General features: G+C 41.5%; 1 protein-coding gene across 2 annotated transcripts in view; it reads right to left on the bottom strand.

Annotated features, from left to right (window-relative positions):
- The window catches only part of LOC306658793 (pulmonary surfactant-associated protein A-like), a 202,180-nt gene that overhangs the window by 171,326 nt on the left and 22,508 nt on the right, over nucleotides 1-8,346 (bottom strand). The window lies entirely within an intron of this gene.

Genomic DNA, 8,346 nt, shown 5'->3' with positions numbered 1-8,346 from the left:
CAGAGATTTGTTTTTCTAGGAGTGATCATCAAATAATTATGCATCAAGAATCACCTGTACGAAATTTTCTAACAAAACCAATAATAAAAATATTTACCATAATGTTGGCTGAAAGTGAAAAATTGTAGGAGTATAGAGAGTAAGGGGGGCAGGCTCTAGTTCTAATAATCTAAGAGGTTTGAAAATCATCCGAAGTATTCATCCCATCATTCATGCTATCATTTGTGGAGGAATGACTTTGATGTTTAACATTGGTAACCACTTTGATATTGGTCTTTTAGTCTAGTTTGGTAAGTAAGGAGGAAAAGGAATGTAAGATGAAATATGACTTAATACATTGCTTATGTTTGAATTTTTTTCTTGTGGATAAGTACAAGGTCGGTAGAGCCCCAAGGGGAGCACTGATCCCAGGAGTCTCCACCAAGGCACAAATGGGCCCAGGAGTATAAGTATTGGAATGGGAATCAGTAAAAGAGAATTTACTCAGGGAACCAGCCCAACCTGGAGGAAGGGAGTGAAGTCTGTCATCTAGGAAAGCAAGAATAGGGACCGAGGCTGAGAGGCAAGCTGGGGAAGTAGTAGAGTAAAGACTGAGGACACAGCAGGGCATGTGACTCAGGACCAAGATGAGGTTTTGGGTCTGACTTCAGGTGGATGGCAGTGCAGAGTGTGTACTGATCTATGTTGGGCTGGGTTTCTGCAGTCTTCAAGGCAGCACCCTTAAGTATCTACACAGGGTCGATGCAGTGACTTCTTTCCTGGGAACTTGATCCATGGGACTCCAGCTCAGAATGGAGTTCTTTGATGCCCAGAGGACACTTAACTCTGAAACAGTTCCCTTGCACCTGAAGAAGAGCAAAGCCCAAGAGCATGCACCAGTGGATGCAAAAGTAGAAAATTTATTGTGATCTCTTTCACCAGCTGTTTTCTCCTGGGTCCTCACGTGCATTGTAGTCTCTTACCTGTTAGTGTGGCATCCTGGAAAGAGCACTGGATTGAGTCAAGGTGGGTTTAATTTTCTAATTTACTGTGACCTTAAAATCAAAGCACTGGCCCCAGGCACCCTCATTGGTATAAAGTGGGCATAAAAATTCCTGCCTGCTCTTCAGAGCTTTTTATTAGAAATCATTGAAGGAGCCAGGCATGGTGGCACATACCCGTAATTCCAGCCACTCAAGAGACTGAGGCAGGAGGATTGCAAGTTCAAAGCCAGCCTCAACAATTTAGTGAGGCCCTAGGCAATTTGGGGAGACCCTGTCTCAAAATATAAAAGAGGTTGGCAATGTGGCTCAGTGGTTATGAACCCGTGTTCAGTCCCTAGTACCAAAAAAATCATTCAAGGAATGATAAATATTATAAGATAGTGCTTCTTCAACTTTAATGTACATGACTACAGATCTCATTGAAATGGAGACTGTTGAAAAAGGTGGACACTGAAGCAGTAAAGACTGATTTTATTCTTGGGTTGACTTCAACTCTCATTTGTGCAGAAGTTACTGAGAATTTTAAAGAATGAATGAGGGGGTTAGAAGGGAAATGGGAGGAGGGGCAGAGAAGTGGAAAATTACAAATAGCTGGTGGGATGGGGTCAATGTGATCAGACCTTCTGTGTCTGCTGACTGGCACGTTTATGAACTTAGGCTTCCTGCCTCCCACAGAGCCTGGGAGTCAGCCCTATGTTTCTTGATAATTAAATTTCAAAGGGATGTTCCCAGGCCCTTGAGAAACTCTGTGCTCCTGGGTTGTGAAAAATGCATTGATGCCTCTGAGGTATAGAAAGATTTAAAATTGTAAATTTTATAAAGTAAACGTTGTAAGAAAGGGGCAGGGTAGCTGCCTGTACTTAGGTGTTGGCTGGAACAAAAGGTAAATTCCCCTTTGAAACTTCCCCAGACAGGGACTCAAAAGGAGACAAGTCCTTGAAATAACTGACAACTGTACTGTTGTTTGTTCCATTCTTTTAGTGTATGCTTGATAAGGGGCTGGTGGACAAAATAATTTATGCTTAAGGCTTAGTGGTTCTCAAGATTCCAATAGAGCAGCCTGGGGTAGGGCCTGAGTTTCCAAATTTCTAACAAGTTCCAGTTAATCTTGATATCTTGCTGGTTCATGCATCATACTTTGAGAAGCAAGGGTCTAATGAGGACAAATCAAATGCATTAACCTCTGTGGGCTTTGGGCTTGACGCTTCAGCAATCTTTACAAACATTAGCAGGTTTCCTTTTAATTTATTTGACAAAAGAATGGGCGATCCACAATACAAGCTCTATTGAGAGAATGTAAGACGATATCCTCACTATAAAGCTGGACAAATTTGGACATACAGTAGAATCACCTGGGAAGATTTTCAAAATCTTATGCCCAGGACCACTAAATCAGTCTTTGGAATGGGACCTAGGCAGCAATATTTCTTTAAGTTCCTGGGTGATTCTGATATGCAGTTAATGTTGAAAAGTGCTTGAAAAATTGAAAATCAGGAAAAACAGCAGTCACATCTCAAGAGCCCTTTCCCAGACCAGGCTGCCTCTGGTCATCTCTGATCATTCAAGGAAAAAACTTTGGGTTGCAAGTGTCAGGGATGGTGTGGCCATGGAATGGGGAGGTGGGAATCCTACCTGGAGCTGAACATTCAAGGTGAAGAAAATTTAGACAGTAAATTGTAGAGATGGAAAATGGGGACAATTCTGGTAAGTTTTGTTTACACGATTCTGTGTTCTTTCCCCAGTATACTCATTTCTCAAAAGCATGCCTATGCAGGGCTGGGAAGATAGCTTAGTTGGTAGAGTGCTTGCCTCGCAAGCACAAGGCCCTGGGTTCAATCCCTAGCACCACAAAAAAAAAAAAAAAAAAAAAAAGCATGACTTCTTCCATATTCTCTTTTTCCCAGAGTAAGGCATTCCATGTGATAGGGAGGCATTGGAGGGGTGGGACAAGCTATTGGAAAGAGGCTGTAGGGGGTTGTTGAGTACAGAGGATGGATGGGTATTTGTGAGTTTGTTTGGCAAGGGAAGGGAAAGAAAATTGGCTCCTTCTAATTTCATCTTTCAGATACTTTCTAGGCTTTTTTAAAAATGTATTTATTTTGATTCATTATACACAAATGGGGTACAACTGTTGTTTCTTAGGTTATACACAAAGCACAGTCACACCATTTGTGTAATGATACATATACATAGGGCAATGATGTCTGTCTCATTCTGTTTTTCCTTCCCCCACCCCTCTTTTTCCTCTATACAATCCATCCTTCCTCCATTCTTACCTCCCTCCCACCCCATTATATATCATCATCCACTTATGAGAGAGATCATTTGGCCTTTGGTTTTGGATTGGCTTATCTCAGCATGATATTCTCCAACTGCATACACTTACCTGCAAATGCCACAATTTTATTTTTCTTTATGACTGAGTAGCATTCCATTGTGTATACATACCACAGTTTCTTTATCCATTCATCAATTGAAGGGCATCTAGGTTGGTTCCACAATCTAGCTGTTGTGAATTAAGCAGCTGTGAACATTGAAGTGGCTTTATCACTTGGCAGAATTAATATTGTCCAAATGGCCACACTACCAAAAGTGCTATACAAATTCAATGTAATTCAATTAAAATCCCAATGATGTACCTCATAGAAATAGAGCAAGCAATCATGAAATTCATTTGGAAGAATAAGAGACCCCAAATAGCTAAAGCAATCCTTAGCAGAAAGACTGGAGCAGGGGATATCACAATCCCAAACCTTCAACTATACTACAGAGCAATAGTAACCAAATAGCATGGTATTGGTACCAAAAGAGACTGGCAGATCAATGGTACCAAATAGAGGACACAGAGACAAACCCACATAAATACAGTTTTCTCATAGTAGACAAAGGTGCCAAAAACATACAATGGAGAAAAGATAACTTCTTCAACAAATGGTGCTGGGAAAACTGGAAATCCATATGCAACAAAATGAAACTAAACCCCTATCTCTCACCCTGCACAAACTCAAAATGAATCAAGGACCTCAGAATTAGACCAGAGACCCTGCACCCAGTAGAAGAAAAAGTAGGTCCTAATCTTCATGTCGGCTTAGGACCAGACTTCCTTAACGTGACTCCCAAAGCACAAGAAATAAAAGCAGGAATCAATAAATGGGATGGATCCAAACTTTCTATGTTTAAAGAAGAGTGTGGGGCTGGGGTGTAGCTCAGAGATGGAGCACTTACCTTGTATAGCTGAGACCCTGGGTTTAATCCCTAAGAATGTGCTTGTGTGAATGTGTACACACACACATAAACACTTTTTTAAAAAATTTACTTATTTTTTGGTGCTGGGAATTGAACCCAGGACCTCATGCATGCTAGGCAAGGACTCTACCACTGAGCTTCAACCTTGTTTGTTTTTGAAGTATTATCAGAAAAGATGGTAGTGGAATCTCTGAATTTGGGCAGGGGAGCTGGAACATGCTCCTTCCTGGGAATATCTAGACCACTTCCATGTTGCATGGCTGACCAAACACACTTTAGAGGAAGGAGTCAGCATTTTCCACAATGTAGTGAGGGCCCAGGGAGTGGCAGCATATGTGTACTGCCCAAGACAGGTTGACAAGGCAGGCATCTCTCATAAGATGACATCTGAGCAGACACCTGAAGAAAGTGAAGAAGTTGGTCTTACAGATATTGGAGAAAGCCTTCCAGGCAGAGGAAACCACAGGTACAAAGGCCCAGAGGAGGGAATGGGATTGCTGTGTTCAATGGAGAGTTAAGAAAGCAAGATGAGCCAAGTGATGCATGGACAGTGGCAAGAGAGAAGGGTAGAGGTGGTGAGATGTTTGGAATGCAGACCATGTGGTTCCAGCAGTCCCAGGTAAGAACTTATAAATTTTACTGAGATATGAGAGATTTTACTGAGATTGGAGAGTATTAAGAAGAGTGGCACAATCTGCTTTTTATTTTTTGGTTTCTTGGACAGAATAGATTTTTGAGGATAAAAGGTGACAGCAGTGAGACCACTTAGGGCTATTGTAATGATTCAAGCAAGAGATAATGGTGGAAGGAACCAGGTGGGAGCAGGGAGACCCGAGAAGTGTCAGATGTTGACTGTACCTGAAGGAAGAGCTAAGAGGATTCCTGAACCATTGGATGTGGAATGTGAGAGCGGGATCAAGGATGACTTCACCATTTTGGGCCTGAAAAACTAACTGCATGTGAATTTTGCCTTAAAGAAGAGCAGAAGATGATGAGGTAGTGGGAAATTTTAGTGGGCTACAACAGTTTCAAGGAATGAACTAGAGGTCTCAGCTTGGATGCATTGAAACAATGCTAAGGAAAATGGCCAGCTCCCGAATGATGCATTCAATAGGATACAATTTACATATGTTTTTAAGACATGGAAACAGCATTGTTTAGGGAGGTGTGTGTGTCTAAAATCCCTAAATCTCACACGTATATGAGATGGAAGTGTAAAGACAAAGTATGGAGGGGCTGGGATTGTGGCTCAGTGGTAGAATGCTTGTCTAGCATGTGTTAGGCACTGGATTTGATTCTCAGCTCTGCATATAAATGAGTAAATAATATAAAGGTCCATCAACTAATAAAAACATTTTTAAAAAGAGACAAGTATGGAAGGATAAATGATGTGCATCCTTGGTTGAGCACCACCTGGGAGCTTCACACTTTTAACAATTCCATTGTTCAAGCCAGAGCCTATTCCAGTTAAAGCAGAATCTCTAGGGAGGGACCCAGGACTAATATATTTTTAAAAACTCCCTAAGGGATTCTAGTATGTGAGCAAGGTGGAAAACCACTGCCTTAAAATGAGAAACAGTTGTGAAATCTTTTGAGAAGCAAAGGAATTTTCCCCTTTTATATCAAAATCTTGGTCAGTATCTGTTTTGGATTTAGGCAAGAGACACCCATGCCCTGATTTCCATGATGTTCATCCAGGAAACATGAGTAAACACTCCCTGGGGGCAGCTGAGCCCAAACTGGCCTTCCAACATCACTTTCCAGTAAAAGGGACTCGTTAGAGAAATGGTTGATTGCAGACTTGGGCAGAACATGTACAAGATGAGTCTGTAACCTCTTGTCACATCAGATATCAAACAGCCTCTCACAGGCCACTGAGCACTTGTAGAAAGGGCAGATTCAAGAGACAAAAGAAGTTCTTACTGGGCAAGAATGGGATGATTGAGCATTGATGAGCATAACTGCAGTGAGTTAAAATACATCGGATCTACAGAAATCCATGAATTTGATGATCCTTTTAAGAAGAAAAATCCTTAAGTTAATAACTCATTTTGAAACCTAGCAAATAAATAAGATTTACCCTGCCTTTGCTACTGAAAAGTAACCAAGAGTTGTTAATAGAAGTTTCTCACTACAGTAGTATTATCCCAGGTCCAGCAATATTATATTAGAGGGGTAGTTGCCAAGGGGCAACCAGTGAGAGAGACCCGAGTCCCTGAAAATGCCTCTCTTGAGAGTGTTCAAAGAGCATCTCCATGCAGGGCTCTGCACTCTCTATCCAGTAAGACCTGCTGGTACCACTTCCTACTCAAAATGTTCCCCAGCACAGATGGAGTCAGTAAAAATCTGTAAGAGGGGGAAAGTGTTCTCAGAGAATGAAGTTTCAAAATTCAGAGTTAGCTGGATATGTTGGCACAGGCCTATAATCCTGGCAACTCGGGAGACTGAGCAGGAGGATCACAAGTTTGAGGCCAGCCTCTGCAACTTAGTGAGATCCTGTCTCAAAATTTTAAAAAGTGGAGGGGAGCTATGGATGCGACTCAGTGGGTAAGTGCCCCTGGGTTCAATTCCCAGTACTAAGAAAATAAACTAAAAAATAAAAAAATTCAAAAGCTGGTCAGGAGCAACTTATGTGATAGAGGGTAAAGAGTTCTGAGGTAAGCCTTCAGATTTGGGCCACTTCTTTGCCATGAAACCTTATGCTGGTGGCTTCCTTCTCTGGGTATTTGTCTCCATCTTTATCATGCAGGAGGTTCTAGATTTGGTAGCTATGGGAACTATGTATCCTTCATTAGGGCCAAACCTGGAGTCTGGGTCTCTGTTCATATCCAGTGCTGTTACTAATCCCATCCTCTTTCCTCTTTTTTTTTTTTTTTTTGTTTGGTGGAACTGGAGATTGAACCCAGGTGCACTCTACCACTGAGCACATCCCCAGTCCTCTTCATATTTACTTTGAGTCAGGGTCTCACTAATTTGACGGGGCTTGCCTTGAACTTGTATCCTCCTGCCTCAGCCTCCTGAGTATAGCTACTGGTATGCACTACCATGCCCACCAACCCCATCCTTTTTGGATCAGTGGACTGGACAGTCCAAGAAAATAGAAATGTTGATCTTGGTCAGGTGTGATGCACACATCTATAATTGATGCATTGAGATTGCACTGAGACAAACCTCTCCTTCCAGACCCAGGATGGTCATTGAGTATAAAAAAGGGACTAGATTTGCTGAAGAGGATATTTGAGTCAAGGAGGTGGATGGACTTTAGGACAGTTCTCCAAGTAGCCTTGGATAGATTCAGCTCTCTCTACTTGTAGTTCTCAAAATATCTGTGGAATGTACTGGGATTGTAGCATCTTGAGGAACTGGCCACAACAGACTGGGTTTTGTTCCTATCACCCCTTAGGATGTTAGGGGAAAATTGCTTCCAGCCAACATAGCTTCTCCCCACAATCCAAGTACTGGGGATTGATCCCAGAGGCATTCTGTCAACCATAGGGTCTCACTAAGTTGCCCAGGCTGGCCTTGAGCTTGCAATCCTTCTGCCTCAGCCTTCTGGTTAGCTGGGATTACAGGTATGCACCACTGCACCTGTTGATAATAGCTGTTCTACTGGGGTAAAGTGATATTGCAAAAGAACCACCATGTAGTGCAGCTATACCACTCCTGAGTATAAGCCTGAAGGATTTAAGCACAACATATGCTTGTGTAGAAATGTCACAGAGAAACCCATTAATTCACACAATTAATATGACAATATTTATAACTTAAAAACACTACCATTTGTATTAGCATATCAAAAAAGAAATGTAGATACAAGATCTATATATGCAGAAAACTATAACACTTTCATCAAGGAAATCAAAGAACTGACTAAATGGAGAGATATTCCATATTCATGGACAGGAAGACCCAATGTTGTTAAGATGTCAGTTCTTCCCAACTTGATCTATAGATAGATACAATTCCAATCAAAATCTCAGAAAGTCATCTTATGGATATCATCAAACTGATTCTAAAGTTTGTATGAAGGGGCAAAAGTCCCAGAAGAGTCAACACAATATTGAGTGAAAATACAAAGTTGGAGTACTGATGCTACCTAACTTTCAGACAGTATAAT

This window comes from Sciurus vulgaris (assembly GCF_902686455.1).
Source record: "Sciurus vulgaris genome assembly, chromosome: 4".
Lineage (NCBI taxonomy): Eukaryota > Metazoa > Chordata > Mammalia > Rodentia > Sciuridae > Sciurus > Sciurus vulgaris.
This window is presented reverse-complemented; position numbering and strand designations above follow the sequence as displayed.